General features: G+C 46.2%; 1 pseudogene; it reads left to right on the forward strand.

The window, feature by feature from the left end:
- The first annotated feature begins 10,988 nt into the window (after nt 1–10,988).
- Nucleotides 10,989–20,505, forward strand: part of LOC149355907 (uncharacterized) — a 30,456-nt pseudogene continuing 20,939 nt past the window's right edge.

Genomic DNA, 20,505 nt, shown 5'->3' on the forward strand with positions numbered 1-20,505 from the left:
ATTATTTGAATGTGTAGAAACTGTATGGTTGCAGAGCTAGGTTTATATCTCACGCATGTAACTGTTCGTTTGACAACAAAAACTCGTACATATGCACTTGAAAAATGTCAAAGGTACAGAATGTACAGCGGACGACCAGAGGATCATACCGCGCCGGACCGACTCATAAGTCCAAAAGAGTGAATCCGCAAGACTTTCGCCGGTTCGCGAGTGATGGACGTCCAAAAGCGAAAATCCGCAGGGCCTCAGATGGTTTACTACCAGTGGACTTTACTAATTTCCGATTATGGACTTTCGGTGTACGACCGATGGACATCCAAATTGGGTTCCGGACAGTAGCAGAAGTTCGGATCTGAAACAGATGTCCGACGGAGTTTTGTGGTCCAATGGGTCTGCATATGCCAGACGTTAAACCTGACATACGTTAGCGTTTTGATGCAGTATTAATACTCGCTTCAAGGCCGTTCATGGAACGAAGCCTCAACAAGCATCGCAGGTGATTCATAGACGAAACATCTTTTCCACCACTTTGACCCGCACGTCAGTACACAACCAAAAAGCGAGATGAATTTAGCGTCAATAAACCCCACCTTCGTTAGGCAATGCGGGTCTTCATCGACGATATAAGTGCAGTGTTACGACCCATCTTGAGACCCGAGATGAAACGGAGGGAGATTCAACGTAGCGGCAATTTTGACGGGTCGTTTGACTTCAACTTGACCCCACGATGACCTAACGAAAAAGGGTGACTTTCTGGGAAGTGGCCGACGAGGCTCTTCCCACACTCGGCTCGGCGAAAACGACCTCCCCTTCGAGAAGCAACCGACGACAGGAGAAGAAAGGGTGTCCCTCGTCTTGAAAAAAAAAAACCCGGAACGAATCAGAGGAAGCCTGCGCAGCTGCGGCTGTGACGTCAACACGACACAATGCTATAGGAATGCGGAATGCGGACTTAGGAATGCGGACTTAGCCTCTTCCTTGCCAGTTTCCACGTGCGGGCTCTCAACAGGTGTCTTGGCCAGCTGCGTCTGTGACGTGTGGTGGCGATCTTTTGTGCCACGATGAGTTACCGCCTAGTGAGGGGGCTCAACAGGTCTTCGATGGCGGTGCTGGTGCCGAACTTTTGTGTCACGATGGAATGTCGCCTGGTGAAAGGGCGGAGCCTTGGGCTATATAAACTGCGACCAAAGTGGGCACGAAGGCTCTGGACCTTCGGTAGTAGGTTCATCCAGTGTGGCTCTGAACCTAGGGTAATAGGTTCATCCAGTGGCTCTGAGCCTTGGATAACAGGCTCATCCAGACGCTCGACGCTATGAACTTTTAACTTTTGATTCCTTGCTCTTCTTTTTGTAAATTTATGTAAATAAGTGTCTTAGTTTCTTGCCATTAAATCTGCTTGTTTTTGTAATCTCCAACTGCGAAGCTTCAGACGTTCCTCATCCCAGCCACGCTACCTCGAGAGACAACAACTGGTGAACAGCGGTGGGATTCGAACCCACGCCCCCGAAGAGACTGGTGAGATACGAAGACCCAACAACTGTGGATCAGCGATGGGAATCTGAAGCCACAAGCGACAACAACGGTCGGCCAGCGAGAGTGCAGCTGTCTTGGTCATGATCACGTGTGTGGGTGAGTGCTTGGCTTTTCCTTTGATGTGGACCAGGGTCTAAAAGAGGGTTAAAATTTAGAACTGGTAGACACCTGTGCTTAAATCCTAGAGGTTTGGTATTTTCGCATAGTTGTTTTGGAAATAGCTCAGACTCAGAACTATCATGGACCTACAGAAAATGCAGAAGTCGGACCTGTTGCTGTTGTGTGAGGAATTGGGGATTGAGACAAGGAGTTTGGCACGAAAACCCATGATAATTCAGGCCATTACTGATTTGGGGGCAGATGATGAGGAGCTCATTGAAGAGTGGAGTCTCATCGAACAAAAAAAGGAAGAGCAGCTCAGACAGCAAAAAGAGCAGGAAAAAGAGCAGCTCAGACAGCAGAAAGAGCGAGAAGAAGAGCAGCTGAGACAGCAGGAAGAGCGAGAAAGAGAGCAAAAGTGGCGTCAGCGCGAACGTGAGAGGGAAGCAAAATTACTGAAGAAAAGGGCTGAGCTCAGTAAATTAGAAGAAGAGTTGAGCGAGAGGTTGGGCTGTTGTCCCCAGCAAGTGGAACCTCTTCTCAACAAGATGGCAGATGAGAGGGCTGAAACGATTCTGCAGCGGGCGATTGAGCTCCGTAACTTAAAAGAGTTGAGCGAGAGGTCGGGCAGTTGTCCCCAGCAAGTAGTACCTCTTCTCAACAAGGAGGCAGGCGAGAAGTGTAAAACTATTCCGCAGAAAAGCCTCCGCGTGGAGAAAGAACAGGAAGAGCGAAACCTTTGCGAGGAAAAAGAAAGGTGTGACGCGCGTACTGTTAGCCCTGAGGCAGATAGCGCGTTGGCAGATAAGACAGAGGTCCCGCGCCAGAAAGAATGCAGCGAGGTTCGGTGTGAACGCAATGACAAAGCCAGAGAAGGGACACCGCTGGTGCAGCTGGCGAGCGCTAGCAGTCAGGAAGTTGAGGCGGTAGTAAGGGGCACGAAGAGTGAACGGGAATTGCCTGACGGCAACGGTGAAGCGCCAGGCAAGAGCCCAACGCTCGCCGGAAGGTGCCACAGAAACGCGATTGATTCTGTAACCCGAAATGGGTTTGATGCTGCTCCGAAAGAAAGGCAGCAGGAAAATGAGCTTTGGTGCTCAGATGGGAACACAGGAGTGGACGATTCAACAGTTGAGCCGCCGCCTGGCACTGTGAGTAGTAAACCGCAAGTAGCGTCGCGGCGCAGGAAAAACCGCGAACGCGACAAGCAAATGAGGATTGCTAGGGCAGGTGTTAATGCTGATGCGAGGGCCGGCAAATTAACTCTGGATAGCACCGCGAGAACTGTTGAGGGAAAGGGTAAACCAACAGTGTCATTTTCCCGAAGGCGGCTGGGCCCGAGGAAAGCCAAGGTCACTGCCCTTGCAGGCCGAAAGCACCATTGTCCATTGAAGAAACATCGCGAACGCGACAAGCAATTGAGAAGTGCCAGTGCAGGTGTTGATGCTGATGCAAAGGCCGGCAGATCAACAAGGGACGGCACCACGAAAGCTAGTAACCGAAAAGGAAAATCAGTGAAATTTTCCCGAAGGCGGATAGGCCCGATGAAAGCCCAGTTGACTGCCCTTGCGAGCCAAAAGAGGGACAGACGGCGTAGTCGTTGGACACGTGACGCATGCTACGCGTTACTAGCGTTATGAAGAATAGGGCTCGACAGCCACACAAAGGGGCGCCGCAGAGAGCGCGTGAGTCGGAGGGGAACGCGACAAGCCGGGACAAAAGACTGGAGAAGGCGCCCTTTCCATAGTAGGCCGCGCGGAGGCGGAAGTAATCAACCCCGCAGTTTTTTTGAAGCACCTGCTTGTGGACTGGCCATCCGACGGCGACCGCGCAGGGCGCGGCTAAAGAATGTCCAATTCGGGGAATAAGTGTTTGCCTTTTTTTTTGTGCATTGACTCACTGTAAAAAAAAAAAAAAACGAGACAGGGGTGAAGGCAAACGAGTTCCCATTTTTAGTGGTAAAGCTGAGTGGTGTTAGTGGACTACAGGATTTTCACTCAGTTATGCAGCTTTTGGAGCTGTTTACTTTTTTTTGTACATGCAGGAAGGGACGCGGACTTCTTAGCTGTTCTTTTTAAGCAGTCTGGAATGCTCTTTATGAACCAAAATTGCTACTATAAGTTTTTTCGAGCGTTTTTGAAAGTGAAGGGCACAGTAGCAGGTTCGGGTTTTCTCAGCTTGCGTAGGTCCTGGGAGTTTTCAGTGTGAGCTATTCACAATGGCTATACTGACCGGATTATAGCACCCTCTTTTGGAACTGGTTTGCTCGGAGGGAAGTTGAGTGCTTGCTTGCGCATGTGGTTGAAGTTTCAGAGACGCCTCAAAGAATTTGGCCGGCGTAATAGAAGACCACGTTGCGAGCGGCAGAGGGCTTCTGGCATACTTCGGGCATGCTTCTGCAAGTCGTCTCTTCGTGCAGCAGCGATGACTGCTACTCGCCGAGACTCGTCTGGCGGGGGAGGTAGCTGTTACGACCCATCTTGAGACCCGAGATGAAACGGAGGGAGATTCAACGTAGCGGCAATTTTGACGGGTCGTTTGACTTCAACTTGACCCCACGATGACCTCACGAAAAAGGGTGACTTTCTGGGAAGTGGCCGACGAGGCTCTTCCCACACTCGGCTCGGCGAAAACGACCTCCCCTTCGAGAAGCAACCGACGACAGGAGAAGAAAGGGTGTCCCTCGTCTTGAAAAAAAAACCCGGAACGAATCAGAGGAAGCCTGCGCAGCTGCGGCTGTGACGTCAACACGACACAATGCTATAGGAATGCGGAATGCGGACTTAGGAATGCGGACTTAGCCTCTTCCTTGCCAGTTTCCACGTGCGGGCTCTCAACAGGTGTCTTGGCCAGCTGCGTCTGTGACGTGTGGTGGCGATCTTTTGTGTCACGATGAGTTACCGCCTAGTGAGGGGGCTCAACAGGTCTTCGATGGCGGTGCTGGTGCCGAACTTTTGTGTCACGATGGAATGTCGCCTGGTGAAAGGGCGGAGCCTTGGGCTATATAAACTGCGACCAAAGTGGGCACGAAGGCTCTGGACCTTCGGTAATAGGTTCATCCAGTGTGGCTCTGAACCTAGGGTAATAGGTTCATCCAGTGGCTCTGAGCCTTGGATAACAGGTTCATCCAGACGCTCGACGCTATGAACTTTTAACTTTTGATTCCTTGCTCTTCTTTTTGTAAATTTATGTAAATAAGTGTCTTAGTTTCTTGCCATTAAATCTGCTTGTTTTTGTCATCTCCAACTGCGAAGCTTCAGACGTTCCTCATCCCAGCCACGCTACCTCGAGACACAACAGCAGTCCTAGATTTTGTATCCCGGACGTCAACGACATTGATTCTTCATATCGGCACAAACGACATCGCTACAAGCTCTGGAAAAGCAGCTTTTGCAAAATAAAGTTCCCTACTTGGTCACATTTGAGAAGAACGCCCAGATATCACCTGAATTTATGCCAGTCTCATCGTGCCAATGATGCCAAAGCGCCGTCGAAGGGACAGCAATGAAGCGTTCGTACATCGCTGTAACCAAAAAGCTAGCCACTTCAACCGTCTTGTGGAGCACTGTTGCCGGCGTTAAAAGGAAGTCCCATTCCTACAAGATGGTTTCGTTAGGCTACCAACAGCCAGATTCCTCGCAGCTGATGGCGTGCATCCCAGTTTTGACGGCGTCTCGTTAGTCGCTGGTAATTTTAGAAATATTTGCTTTAGGTCACCCTACAACAGCCCAACACCTTCCTAGAATAACCGCACACTTTCCAGTGAGCCACAGCTTTCCACTGGGATTTCCAGTGCTAATACACAGCTTCAGCCTCTTACTCCCCCATCCAGCTAAATTGAAAGCTTTCATTAGCGTCCAGTACTTCCGCGACTGTCTCCCGTACTCAGCAGCCTCGTGAAAATGTCGGTCCATCTGCCACTACGAACGCTTTAGTGGCTGTTTCTGACAGCAATAGCCACGCAGCGAGCCACACCAGCATTCAACCGTGAAGAAATCAGCAACCACCTCAGCCACCCGCCTGAATCGGAACAGATACTTTAGCGCAAAACCACTGATCTTCAACGAAACCCACGTCCAACACACCGTTGCCAAGGAATGTGCCTTTTCCTCACCAACTGTGCGAAAAAACAACACCTACTTCAGCCTCGTCGTCAAGGAATGTGCCTTCTCCTCACCAACTGTGCGGAAGAACAAGCCTCGACTTAGCGAATGTTTTCTTAATAAGCCGAATTCAAACGCATCGTGCAATACGTTGCCATCTTACAAGCACAAACACCGGGTTCCACCAACACAGCGTGAAAAGTTTTAGTTTTAGGACATCTTTTTGTACAGCACTGATGTACAACTCTAGACAAACAGGTCCCTTTTCACCGAAACCTTTCAGTTCGCGAGACAAATGCGATGAAGCAGTTAGCATCTCGAAGCGATATCATCATTAAGCCGGCTGAGGAGTGTGGTGCAGCGGTAATAATGAACAAAAGTGATTAGGTCACAGAGGCACACAGGGAGCTAAAAGACGAGTCTTTCTATCAGCCTGAGAAATGTGAGCCCATAGATCAGTTCAAAGGTATTAAGAATAATTTGCTAGACCTTTATAAGGGCAATTAAATTAAAAAAGCGCTTTTCGCTCAAGCGTCCCCCTTAGCGCGTAGCCGGTAGGTTCTGCTTGTTATCTGAAAATCATAAAGTACACATTCCACGTAGGCCCATGGTTTCCGGCCTCGTCACTGTTGCGGAAAATCTGTTTCGTTACGTTGACACGCTCATTAACCACATACCGCCAACATTTCCGTATTACGTAAAAGTCAGAACGCACTTCTTTTCCGACGTCACTGATCTTGCTATTACTCAAAAATCACTGCTTGTCACGCTCCACGTCACTTCGCTCTACACGTATACATTCCGTATGGAGATGGTATCCGGGCCGTTGTGGCTGGCTGCCTGTAATGAAACTTGCATAGAAAAGACAGTAGACTGCTGTACTTTGGCCGACTAACTGCATGTCGTATTGGAGTTCAATAATTTTCAATTAGATGACAACATTATGTCCAGATTAATGGTACTTCAGTGGGTACGCGAATAGGCCCCAATTATGGAAACATACTTACGGGGACGCTTGAAAACAATTTTTGGAAGTCGGTCTTTAGTACCATTTTTTTATAGGCAAAATGGTACTAAATACCGGCTTAGACTTAACGACTAAAGACCGGAGACTTCGTAGCTCGCTGAACAAACGAAGTTAGCGACCGAAACCGATAGATGACGCCATAAAGCGCACCGATACGCTACTCCAAATGAATCTACTTGCCATAGATAAACCAAAAACTGAGCATTTTTATACCAACCTTGTCTTGACCCATTCTGCACCTGATCCGCAATTTTCAACAGACCTAAATAAACATTACTACATTCTTATGCAGTGTGATCGCTGGAAGAACATATTTTCAGAATCACCCAAATCAGTTTACAGCAGATCGAAAAACATACGTGATGTTAGCATCATCAAATACCGATTCCCTCAAATCCGTAGGCTTCCACTTATGTAACAACCGTCGCCGTAAAATATGTCCGCACATAACCAAATGTCAGGGTGTGAATAGTACCGGTTCACTCTTTCGTTTAAATATTCACGGCAGTTTCACCTGCGATACTCCAAATGTCATCTATCTTCTGCAGCGTACCGTACGTAATTTGCAATATGCACGTCAGAGTGAAAACCTCTTTAGATTACGGTTTGACAACCACAGAGACCACGTTCAATCCCTACCGGACTTACCGCTATCAAGATGTGTCCAACTCACCCGCTGCACTCATTTGATTAGACTTCAGCTACCATTCCGCAATCAGGCTTTAGAACTAGTCGTGACCAGGAAATTAGAGAGTCTTACCTTATGTATAAGTTTAATACAGTGTCGTCAGGTTTAAGTCAAAGCACAAAAAAATTGAGTTCCATACTCTCTTAATGCCCAGTTTTTCCGCTGGTAGCCATAAGTTTCTCTTCTAACATATATTCTTGCTACTGAATATGCTGTTCACTGCGTCTGTGTGTTTCCTAGATCACGTGTAACTGGTCGCTTCTTCATGCTGTTCTTCATGATTTGCGACTTCTCATCTTAGGACTGATTGTAAGCAAAGTGAATAATCATGCGCATGCTTGTTTACCTGGTGACGCAACGTTACGTCTAACTTTATGTCTGTAGACTAAACTTCGCAATGTTGGTGTTGTGTACTACTGTGATTTTTTTATCGCCTTTTAGCCATGTGCCTAATGGTTTTTTAATAGAATTTTTCCGTTGATTGTCCTGTACACTGTTTTCTTCTGATCTATATACAGGGTTTCCCAGCTAAATGTAATCAAGCTTTTAAAACAGATGAAGTGCCCTAGCCCAGTGAGACCAACTGGGGGCTGTTGCCAGTCGCTTGTCCTCGCATGTTTTAATTATGCAAACGTGATTAATTAGCAGAGACTAATTAGCCAACTTTTTAATTATTGGCTTCAGGAAGAAAGTGTCAATGCAAGAATTGTAGATCCCATAGAAAAATAACCGTTTGCCATGTTTGCAATCAAGTACCACTGATACATGGTTCAGAAGAACGTCAATTTGGGCTAGATGGTGCATTATTTGAGACAGAAATGGTAATAGCGCTGCAATAAGACATACACAAGAAAGACTGACACAGCACATGCGCTAACTTTGTCTAATTTTATTTACTGCAAAGCCAGCAAATATACGAGGTCTGTTAAAAAAGTATCCGACTTTATTTTTTTTCGCGAACACCTGGTGGATATGAAACAAGCGCGCTTACAGCAGCCGACCTTGAACCCTCGTGCGCATGCACGAATTTGTCCGCGCCTGCCGATAGCGTCAGTCGCTGGGAAGCAGCGTTTGAGTGAGGCAGTGCGCAGTGCTCTCGTCGGTTTTTTGTTGCAAGGAAAATGGCTGAGCGAGAGGAGCAGCGCTACTGCCTCAAATTTTGCCAGAAACTTGGCGATAGCCAAGTGGAAATCATTCGAAATGTTCAGACGGCTTTCGGTGATGATGCTATGAGCACCACACAGATTAAGCAGTGGTGGAACTGGTTTAAAGACGGCCGCACATCCGTGGAGAGAGATCCACGCTCCGGTCGGCCATCAACATGCCGAAATGACCAGGTAATTGCCGAAGTGAACGCTGTTGTGATGCGGGACTGTTGTGTGACTATCCGAGAAATTGCGGAAGAGGTGGACATCAGCAATTTTTCTGCACATTCCATTATCACTGAAGATTTGGCCATGGAGAAAGTTGCGGCGAAATTCGTGCCAAAGCTGCTGACGGTGGAGAAAAAGCAGCTTCGTGTTGAAGTCTCACAGATGATGCTGGATTCCACAAACAGTTACCCTGACTTCACCGACGCCGTAATCACTAGTGACGAGTCTTGGGTGTACGGATACGACCCGGAAACCAAATCCAAGTCGTCACAGAGGACGCATTCCACGTCACAAAGACCAAAGAAGGCCCGCCAAGTGCGCAGCAATGTCAAAGTGATGCTGACTGCTTTTTTCACTCCCTCTGTGCGGCACACCACGAGTACGCACCCCACAGGGTCAAAGAATGGCTAAACAGTACTACAGCGATGTCCTCCATCGCCTGAGTGGTGCTGTGCGGCGCAAGAGACCGGAATTGAGGTCAACAAGAAATTGGCGCATCCCTCGCGGCATTGCTCCTCCACATTCCTCGCATTTGATTCAGACTTTTCTGGCGAAAAACGAGACTCCTGTAGTTCAACAGGCTCCTTACTCTCCTGATATGTCCCCCTACGACTTCTGGCTGTTTCCTAAAATGAAGAGGTCATTGAAAGGAGCGCGATTTCAGAAAAGAAAGGACATTATGGCTGCAACGACAGCAGAGCTAAATTCCATTCCGAAAAGGGCCTTTTCAGAATACGTCCAACAATGGCAGCACCGCTGGGAGATGTATATGGAGCCCCAAGGAGACTACTTTGAAGGTTATTAGGTTTCTAACGCTCCATTTATGCCAGTTTTTTTTCTTCGACCAAAGCTCGGATACTTTTCTAACAGACCTCGTATGAAAAAATCAAGGCATGGGCAGAAAAACACCGATACAAAAGGCATCAACAAAACCGTTCAAGATATGATATCTCATTCTTGAAAAGGCGAACCAAGGTATGCACTTCTTGCATTGCTGGCATCTTTTTTGCCCCGGCCCATGTTCTGCCGCACGATTACACACGAAGCACTCAGCGCAATGCTGGGAAAGATGTGCACCTCCTAGATTTGTTAGCGATCGTGCGTGCTCAGCCGCGCGGTCATTAACGCACCGCCCCGTTTGGCCCATATAGGCTTTTCCGCAGGTCAGTGGTATTTCATACACCACACCTGTGCGTACTGCTTCACGTACTGCTTGCCATGCTTTTTGTTGCAGGAGCTCTTTCTATCGCTCCAATTGCGCGCGCATAGCTGGCCAAGCTTTCGTGGGGCTGAAAACACGACCAGCACGCCATTTCGCTTTGCCACTTTCTTCACATTGTGCGCGACCCTGTGCACATAAGGCACCACTTCTGGTCTCACGGACTGTTTGTTCGGCTCAGTCGACTTGTGAAACATCGCACACTTGACTTTTCGTAGGAGGGCTTCAGCAACTGCTGTGATAACCGTGCATGGGGACCCCGCCGAAACCAACCGATCAACTTTCGTATCAAAACTCCTCTGCATAGCATGGTGACACGACTTCCCGAGAGCCGACTCAAGGCAGAGGCGAGCAATGGCGCGTTTTACAGTTTTTGAATGTGCTGATGTGCAAGGCTCCTTCTGGGCTCGAGGGGAGTAACGCCAACAAACATGATCCTCGCCCAGGGTGATATTAAGATCTAAAAACTGTAAGCACCCCCCTTTGGGTAGCTCATGAGTGAACACCAACCACCTCCCCTCTTTTTGGAAGTTGGCTAAAACTGTGCTTACAGCATCCGTGTAGGTCAAGTTTTTTTGCTTTTTTTAATGTTTTTTATTGTTTGTTGTTGTTTTTTATTGCAGCGCTGTTACCATTTGTCTCAAATAATGCATCATCTAGCCCAAATTGACGTTCTTCTAAACAATCTGTCGAAAACCCAGGGCCCTTTTGTGTGTGACCATCCGTCGTCTGCTCAACTCGATACATTTGTGTTTCTCATCGTAGCATCAACATGCCGTGCAAGATATATATCGTTTTGCCTTCGAAAGGGTCTCGTTCCAGTGGATGTGGCTGCACTGTTTGGGTATTTGCGACCACCCGTAGGGCTACTCAAGCGCATTTGCAAGTTTCTTAAAACAGAGCTGTGGAGACAAATTAGAAGATGTGAAGACCATGTGCGGGCTCTATGTTACAAGCTGGATCCTGGGTGGCTGGCGGAGAAGAATCTTCGTGCGATTCGTCGCCTTACAGGAAGATTGACAGAGTTTTGGTGGGCTCACGCTCTGAACGAAGTGTTGCTGTCTACTGCCTTACAGAAGACTGAGAAGCCAACGGGAAAAGGTGTGACTGTCATCGGGAAAGTAGAGCTTCCCAACGACGTAAGAAACACGTTGAACCATGGCCCGAAGTTCAGCCATGAACCACGGGTTCAAGCACATGAGTTCCTCGCTCTAAACAGACGCATCGCAGGAAAGGCTGCAGAAGAAAACAAGGAAAGGTGCCTCTTTAATGGTGTGGATGCACTGACCAGATCTACAAGTCGATCCTCTACTGGACCAGGCAAGGATCCCATGGCAAAAGTTGTGTCCTACTTCAGACAGCACTGGCTCCGGCTTCTCCAAGCCAACACGGATGGTGGCTTCGTGGCGCTTCCCGAAGGAGAGTTCCGAACAAGAGCAACTGTAGCGATTGCCAATAACTTTGTTCCTTTGAAAGCTAGCGCAACGAGGATAAAAATGAAGGCGATCTTGTTGTGTAAGGACTTGGAATTAGGTAGGATGGCAAAGGACATCAGTAACAGTAAATGCAATGCTCTTTCTGTATTTTTTGCAGAAAAAACGCACAAACCGTCGATACCTTTTAGAACTGTGGTCAGTGAGAATGGTCGTGGCAGGTGGTTCTTAGCAAATTCTTACAGAAGCATCAGCGCTCACTTAGTCTTCATGATCCTTTTGCTACAAAAAGTTGAAAAGATGTTGTTAGGCTTCTGGAGGGAAATGCCTCTATTGGTAATGTTTTTTCAGTGGATGTAGAAGACTTGTTTTATTCGGTTCCCCACGATGCCTTGTTCACTTGCGTGAGGAATGCCATAGAAAGTAGCGGTGCTGTTGGATTCGAGAACTCCTCAGGCGTGTCAATTTGTGATTTTATCTAGTTGCTTGAATTTTATCTTAGTGTGACGTTTGTCTCTTTTGACAACAAATTTTACCGCCAAAGACAAGGGATTTGCATCGGAACCTGTGTAGCTCCAGTTCTTACTAACATTTTTCTAGCATTTATTGACCACGCCCTAGAACTAAGTTTAACAGGGAAGGGAGTACTAAAAGTATTTAGGTATGTTGACGATTTTCTAGTTGTTTTTAAGAACAAAAAACTTGACCGACACGGATGCTGTAAGCACAGTTTTAGCCAACCTCCAAAAAGAGGGGAGGGGGTTGGTTTTCACTCATTAGCTACCCAGAGGGGGGTGCTTACAGTTTTTAGATCTTAATATTACCCTGGGCGAGGATCATGTTTGTTGGCGTTACTCCCCTCGAGCCCCGAAGGAACTTTTGCCTTACACATCAGCACATTCAAAAACTGTAAAACGCGCCATTGCTCGCCTCTGCCTTGATGGTTTGGTTTGGTTTATGGGGTTTAACGTCCCAAAGCGACTAAGGCTATGAGAGACGCCGTAGTGGAGGGCTCCGGAAATTTCGACCACCTGGGGTTCTTTAACGTGCACTCACATCGCACAGTACACGGGCCTCGAATTTCTCCTGCAAAGAAATTCAACCGCCACGGCCGGGATCGAACCCGCGTCTTTCGGGACAGCAGCCGAGCACCATAGCCACTGAGCCACCGCGGCGGCTGCCTCTGCCTTGAGTCGGCTCTCGTGAAGTCGTGTCACCATGCTATGCAGACGAGTTTTGATACGCAAGTTGATCGGTTGGTTTCGGCGGGGTTCCCATGCACGGTTATCATCATCATCATTTATCATCATTTATTAACCCTTAAGGGTCCCGTGGGGACATTACATAAGGGGGGGGATACAAGTGTCCGACGGTCATACACAAGAAAAGGCAAAAAAACAAGAGAGAAAAAAAAAGAATAAAAACTAGAAAGAAAGCTAGACAAAGCAAAACAGTAAACAAATTATGAAGTCAATCAAAGACAATGTGAGAAACAAGCAAAATAGTAAATACATTAATATAGTCAATCAAAAACAATGTGAAAAATAAAACATACAGAAATACACACCACAGTAAAACAACGCGTCCAATAAAGCGATCATTTTGTAGCACATCGCAGCTGATACATGGAAAGTTTTATTTTTCTTGGAAATGGTCGATGAGTAGCTGTCTAAAGTTGGAAGGATTAGTTTCAACGACAATGTTTTCGGGTAAGTTATTCCAAAATTCGATCGCGCAAGGAAGAAACGATTTGTTGAATGCATTGGTGGAGCCGTGCAAGCGCTGAATGCTAAATGAATTATATAAACGGCGAGATGATCGTACCGGAGTGCGCAGAAGGTTGTCACGAAGTGCTGGAAAATTAAAGTACAGTTTGTGGAATAGGCAGAGGATTGAAATTTTTCGGCGAAGCGCTAATGATTTGAAACCGAGAGATGATTTCATGAGAGTAACACTGAGCCGAGATATGTACAGCGAGGTGATGAAACGTGCTGCCCGGTTCTGGATGGCCTCGAGTGAGTCAATGAGGTAGGCTTGGTGCGGGTTCCATATTGTTGAGGCGTATTCTAGTTTGCTGCGAATATATGTTTCATATGCTAGTTCTCTGATGGCTGGGGGGGACATGGCAAGTGATCTCCGGATGAATCCAAGTGACCTGGAAGCACTAGCGCATAATTTTGTTATGTGATCTGCCCATGTTAGACTGGTCGTTATCTCAATGCTGAGGTACCTGTATGAATTAGTTTGAGACAAGGCTATGGAGTTCAGGGTGTATGGGAAATAAAGATTGGAGCGTTTGCGTGAAATCTGCATGAATTTACATTTTGAAACATTGAGCTGCATTAACCAGTCGGAGCACCACTTCTGGATTCTGCTGAGGTCTTCCTGTAATATTGTCTGGTCACTGCTGTTGCTGATGCGGCGATAGATGACGCAATCGTCCGCGAAAAGACGGACGGTTGATGAGATGCCAGAAGGTAGATCATTGATAAATATTAAAAACAGTAACGGAGCAAGAACCGATCCCTGGGGGACCCCGGAGATTACTCGAGTAGTTTCGGAAGTACGACCGGCGATGACTGTGAACTGTTGGCGGTTGGTTAAGAAGCAATGAATCCATGATAAAGTAAGAGGGTCGAGTGACAGACGGGAGAGCTTGGACAGCAGGCGTTGGTGGGGGACGCGATCGAAGGCTTTGGCAAAATCTAAGTAGATGATATCGGTTTGAAATGAGGAGTCTAAATTTAAGTGAAGATCAGTAGTGAGCTCGAAGAGTTGTGTTTCGCACGAAAAGCCTGCCCTGAAACCATGCTGATTGAGAAAGAAAAAAGAATTCTGATCGAGGTGAGATGCAATTTGTGAGTGTAATATGTGCTCGAAGAGTTTACACGAGATACATGTCAATGAAATCGGTCGGTAATTCGAGGGGTCGGTGCGATCTCCAGCTTTGAAAATTGGTACAACTTTGCTTATCTTCCAGTCTTCCGGAAGTTGGCTAGTTTCGAGAGATTGGGCGAAAATCAGTTGTAGGATTTGGCTTGTAATGTATTTTGTTCCTTTGAGGATCTTGGCGGGGATGTTGTCTGGTCCAGGAGAAGTGTGTGGTTGCAGGCTGTCAATGAGATTTAAGATTCCCTCTGACGTGATGACAATAGGTGGCATAGGTGCATAATTAAGGTTAGGCAGGTCAAAGCTGCTGCTTTCTGTGGGCTCATGAGTGAAAACAGAGGTGAAATATGTGTTCATTACATCGGAGCGCTCAAGATCTGTAACATCGGAGCCGTCTCGCGCCTTCAAAGAAATATTGTAGGAATGGTTTTTATTGGGCATGAGTAGGCTCCAAAATGTTTTCGGGTTCACTCGTAATATGTTCATGAGGTCGTGGCAGTAAAATTTTCTATTCGAAGGTCGTGTAGGCAATCGACGTATTTCTGCCACCTCACAGTGCATCCTGATTTCTTGGCACTGCGGAAGAAGCGTTTCTTCTTTCGAGATAATTTTCTAAGCGCATTGGAGTACCAGGGTTTACCGGTGTCACCTCGGATGCAGATTAGCGGGACATAAGTATCTATAAGAGATAAAAGTTTTTCCTTAAAAAAACACCAGTTTTCATTCACCGATTTCGTGTGTCTGTAGATTCCAAAAGCGCAAAGGAAATCTTCGAGATGGGCGTTAATGCTCGCGAAGTCAGCCTTGGAATAATCTCGGATATATTTAATAGACGGTTGGCGGATGGGAATTTGAATGGAAAGGTTGAAAGATATTAGGCAGTGATCGCTTAGTCCACTAGTACACGAAAGCGATTCGATCAATTGAGGGTTAGAAACGAGGACTAGGTCCAGAATGTTTGAACCTCGCGTTGGAAGGCACACAGCTTGAGAAAGGTTGAGGTAAGGACTAGCTCTAAAAAGTCTTTGGATTGTGTTGTGTTGTGTTGGGTTTATTGGCGCATAAGCAGCTAAGGCTATCATGCGCCAAGAACAAGGTATGGAAAAAAATATGCTTGAGCAGAGTGTGAAAACAAAGTTGATAAAAACGGTGGTGTAAAGGGCCTAAAAGTTATTTTTATTACCTGGCTGATTAAATACAAACTTTTTAGAAATGGCTGCTTGTAGAAGCTTTTAAAAGTTGGTTGACCTCCGTGGACATCCTTGGCTTGCCAAGGATCTCGAGGCCCCCAACTACTCAGATAAAAAACCTCAGCCTCCCTCTCAGGACTGAGAAAGTGGCTGAGGTGTATAGTTCTAAGTAGAGAAGCACAGGGTCAGAAAATTACAGGTTTTGAAGAAGACCGGCTTCCCTTAAAAAGCTAAAAACATCAAGTATACTAACGAGTGCATATTCAGCTAAAATCAACGCTGGATGAAATGGGATATGTTCTTTGTAAAATGTAGCAAAATATTTTTTTCTTAATTATTCAAGTTTTGTGCATGATAGTAGTATGTGGTTTACGGTAAGTTCATGTCCGCATTGCTCGCAAACAGGTTTGTCTTTCTTTGTTAGCAGGAAGTTGTGTGTGAGATGTGTGTGTCCTATACGGAGACGGCATAAAATAACTTCGATGAATCGTTTTTGGTGTGAGCATGATTTCCATTCGTCTAGAATGGGTTTTACTAAATGTAGCGTATTATTTCTTTCGGTATTCCATTGCGACTGCCATTTATTTCTTAATTTCCACTGTACCAACTTCATACCATCTTTGTAGGGAATGTACACTTTCTTTATTTCTTTGTTTCGAGCTTTTCCTGCACATTCATCTGCTTTCTCATTGCCAGCGATTCCAATGTGGCTGGGAACCCAGCAAAATTTTATGTCTTGTCCCTGTATTGTGGCGCTTGTTATGTTATGTATGATATCCCCGATTAGTGGTGTCACTGCATTGCTATGGTGAAGTGAGGTTAGTATGCTCAGAGAATCAGTGTAAATGATACTGTTCTGAATGTTCTCATTTATTATTTTTTCTACAGCCACCAAGACTGCGTAACACTCGGCGGTGAAAATGGATGTACACTCAGGTAGCCGTACTATTTTTTCCCAATTATTCTGAACTACAGCACTTCCCACGTATTGCGCCGATTTTGATCCATCGGTATAAAATGCTTCGTATTCTCTGTATTTTTCGTTGAGTGCTAAATATTCTTGTAATATCTGTTCATGTGGAGTATGTTTTTTCTGAAATTGTGTTAATGTGAAGTCGCACACAGATGGTAGGCAGTACCAAGGCGGGAGTGGATCAGGTTTGCAGGCAATATTAGGTAATACGTTTATTATGTCTAGTTCTTGGCATTTCTCTTCAAAGCGGAGAAGAAGTGGTCTGATTGCTAGAGGTTTGTTGGTAAATAGTGTTCGGGATGGGCACTTTGTAACGAGTGGGTAACAGATGTGTTTAGGCTGGGAACGGATCTTTAAAATGTATGAGCATGTGAGCATTGTTCGTCTGTCTGCAAGTGGTGGTTCATTGGTTTCGACATACAGGCTATTTATGGGTGACGTCCTGTACGCACCAGTTGAAAGGCGCAATCCAAAATTGTGCACAGGATCCAGTCGCTTCAAGTACGATGGCCTTGCTGATCCATACACTATGCAACCATAATCTAAAACGGAACGTACTACAGAGCGATAAATGTGTAGAAGACATACCCGATCAGAACCCCAGCGTTTGCGTGATAGGACTTTCAATATGTTCAGTGCTCGCGACGCCTTCTTTTTCAGTGCATTTATGTGAGGCAGGAAAGTAAGTTTTTTATCGACGGTGATGCCTAGAAATTTGTGTTCGTTTTTGAAAGGCAGCTCGGTTTGGTTGAGGTGTAATGTTGGATTTGTGTGCAAGCCTCGTTTGAGTGAAAAAAGTAAGGCCACTGTTTTCTGTGTTGAGAACTGGAAACCATTCTTGTCTGCCCATGTTGCCATTTTGTTGATTGTAAGCTGTACTTGTCGTTCGCATGTGGATATATTGGAAGATGTACATGCTATCTGCAGATCATCAGCATACATTGAATACATAATGGACCTTGGGATTATTTTTCTAATAGAATTCATTTTTACAACGAAGAGAGTTGTGCTTAAAATGCACCCTTGAGGAACTCCATTTTCCTGAATGAAGTCCCTCGAAAGGGTCGAGCCTAGGCGGACATTAAATGAGCGGTTAGACAAAAAGTCTTTAATGGAGTTGAGCATTCTGCCACGGATGCCGAGCTCAGCAAAGTCCTGGAGAATCCCGAACCTCCAGGTTGTATCATATGCTTTTTCTAAATCAAAAAAGACGCTAAGACAGTGTTGTTTGTGTATAAAAGCTTCTCTGACAGTATTTTCAAGGCGGACTAAGTGATCTGTAGTGGAGCATCCTTTTTTAAATCCACACTGATGGATATCAAGCAGTTCACAGGATTGAAGAACAAAGGTTAGTCTTATATTTAGGACACTTTCGAAGGATTTGGCGAGGCAACTGGTTAAGGCTATGGGTCTATAACTGCTAGGAGAGGTTGGGGGTTTACTAGGTTTAAGAAACGGTACAATAATAGCTTTCTTCCAGGCTACAGGTATTTTCCCTGACATCCAAACTGTGTTGAAGAATCTCAAAAGTGCTTCTATGGCAGGCTCAGAAAGATGTGCAAGCATTTCATAACGTATATGGTCGGGTCCTGGAGCAGTTTTTTTTCCGGCAGACAGTACTCTGTTGATTTCTTGGCGGGTAATTAGACTATTGTATTTTTCATTTGCACCTCCAGTTGTTGGCAGCCGCTGTTTTTCAGCTGTATTTTTGTATTTTAAAAAGGACTGTGTGTAGTGTGATGAACTTGAAACTGCAGTGAAATGTTCACCCAATATGTCTGCCTGTTCCTCTATGCTTGTTTGTGTGCCAGGTGTTGTTAAAAGCGGAATTGTGAATGGTGAAAAGCTACCGTTTAGTTTTCGAACCTGCTCCCACATTTTTTTAGATGGGATCTGACTGTTGATAGATGAAACATAATTCTGCCATGAAGCTTTCTCGGCACTGCGACGGACGTACCGAGCTTTAGCTTTTGCCTTTTTAAAAATTAAGAGATTAGCATGTGTCGGATACCTACGGAATTTACCCCAAGCCCTGTTTTGTTGTTTTTTAGCTTCTTTACATTTTTTTGTCCACCATACTTTATGGTTTTGTCGTGTCACTCCTGACGACTGAGGAATAGCTGTGAGTGCGGCAGTTATGATACAATTAGTAAACTTTTCGTTTATCTGGTCGATAGTAAGATTTTCTAAAACTATATTTTCTAAAGTTGCCTTTGCTCTAAAAAGTGACCAGTCGGCGAGGTGGAGCTTCCAGCGACGTGGCCTTGTGGGGATTATTTCCGGTGGGGATGTTAAAGTGATTAGTACAGGGAGGTGATCGCTGCCATATGGATTGTCAATGACGTCCCAGTTAAAATCATTAAAAACAGAAGGTGAGCTAAAAGACAAATCTAAAAAGGTCTTTTTCCCCGAGGCAGGGGAGCAGTATGTGGCTTTTTCTGTATTTAAAAGACATACATTATTTGTGAGGATAAAATCTTCAATTATTTGACCCCTAGAGTCACGGTGCTCGCTTCCCCAAAAAGGGGAGTGAGCGTTAAAGTCCCCAACTACTAGATACGGTTCTGGAAGTTCATTGACAAGTTCTTGTAAATCGTGGACTGTTAATGTAAAATGTGGAGGAATATATAGAGAACAGATAGAAATTGTTTTATGGCTGACAACACTGACCGCAACAGCTTCAAGCTTTGTTTTGAGTGTGATTTCTCGAGCAGGGACGCCGCTTTGCACAACAATCGCGACGCCTCCAGAGAGTCTATTTTCCTGCTCACGATCGCGTCTAAAAGTTTTATAGTGTTTCAGGATATTTGCATGTTGTGGACTAAGATTGGTCTCCTGAAGACATAAAGCTACGGGCGAGATTGACCCTAGAATATCTTTTATGTCACTGTAGTTCCTCAACATTCCTCTACAGTTCCACTGAACCAGAAAAGCCATATTTATGTTTGGGATAGGAGTGATTGAGAGTTTACTTATTTTCTGGGGCCGTTATGACGGTCCTGTCTTTTTTCCGCTCAAGGGAGCTGTTCCGCCGCTGTAAAGCAGGCGGGCTGGGAGTTTGGTCCATTACCTCGCAAGAGGTGCTGGACGACCGCGGGGAAGCCGCGGGTGGGTGAGTGTCAGGCCTCCCCCGACGGGGGGAAGTCCTGCGGGATGTCGACCCATGGGCCGGCACTCCCTGGCTTGGAGTTGGCAGAGCAGCCTTCGCTGTCCCTGCCTGGGGCGTGGGTGGCCCTGCCACAGGCGCAGTAGAACTGGCCTCGGCAGGTGCCGGAGTGCTGTGTGGTGCTACGCCCCCGCGCACCACATCAGCGAAGTTAGGTTTCGCTGTGAAGGAGAATGTGTTGGTAAGCGCAAAACGCCTCCTCGCTTCTTTGAATGAAATGTTTTCTTTGGTCTTAATGGTGATGATTTCTTTTTCCTTTTTCCAGGACGGACACGCCCTGGAGTACGCAGCGTGGTCGCCTTCGCAGTTTGCGCAGCGTAGTGCTGCGTCGCATTCCTGAGACTGGTGGTCCTTCGATGCGCATTTCGCGCAGGTTTTGCGGCCACGGCAGCTCTGTGAGCCATGGCCAAACTTTTGGCAATTGAAACAGCGACGGGGATTGGGTATGTAATGCCTTACGGTGATTTTCAGGTATCCAACATCGATCGTTTCGGGCAAACTGCTGGTGTTGAACGTGAGGACCATGTGTTTGGTGTCTATTTCTTTGTTGTCTTTACGGATTTTGATTCTGTGCACTTCAATTACATTTTGATCGGAAAGTCCTTCAAGCATTTCGGTTTCTGTTAGATGGATGAAGTCAGCCTCTGAGATTACGCCTTTGACTGTGTTGAGGGATCGGTGGGGAGTTACGGAGACAGAGATGTCCCCTATGGAATCGATGTTTGAGAGTTTTGAGCATTGGATGCTCTCACGGAGTTCGAGGAGTAGGTCGCCACTGGACATTTTGGATACCTTGTAGCCAGGCCCTAAGG

Source organism: Amblyomma mixtum, chromosome 3, assembly GCF_055824585.1.
Source record: "Amblyomma mixtum isolate Tamu chromosome 3, ASM5582458v1, whole genome shotgun sequence".
Lineage (NCBI taxonomy): Eukaryota > Metazoa > Arthropoda > Arachnida > Ixodida > Ixodidae > Amblyomma > Amblyomma mixtum.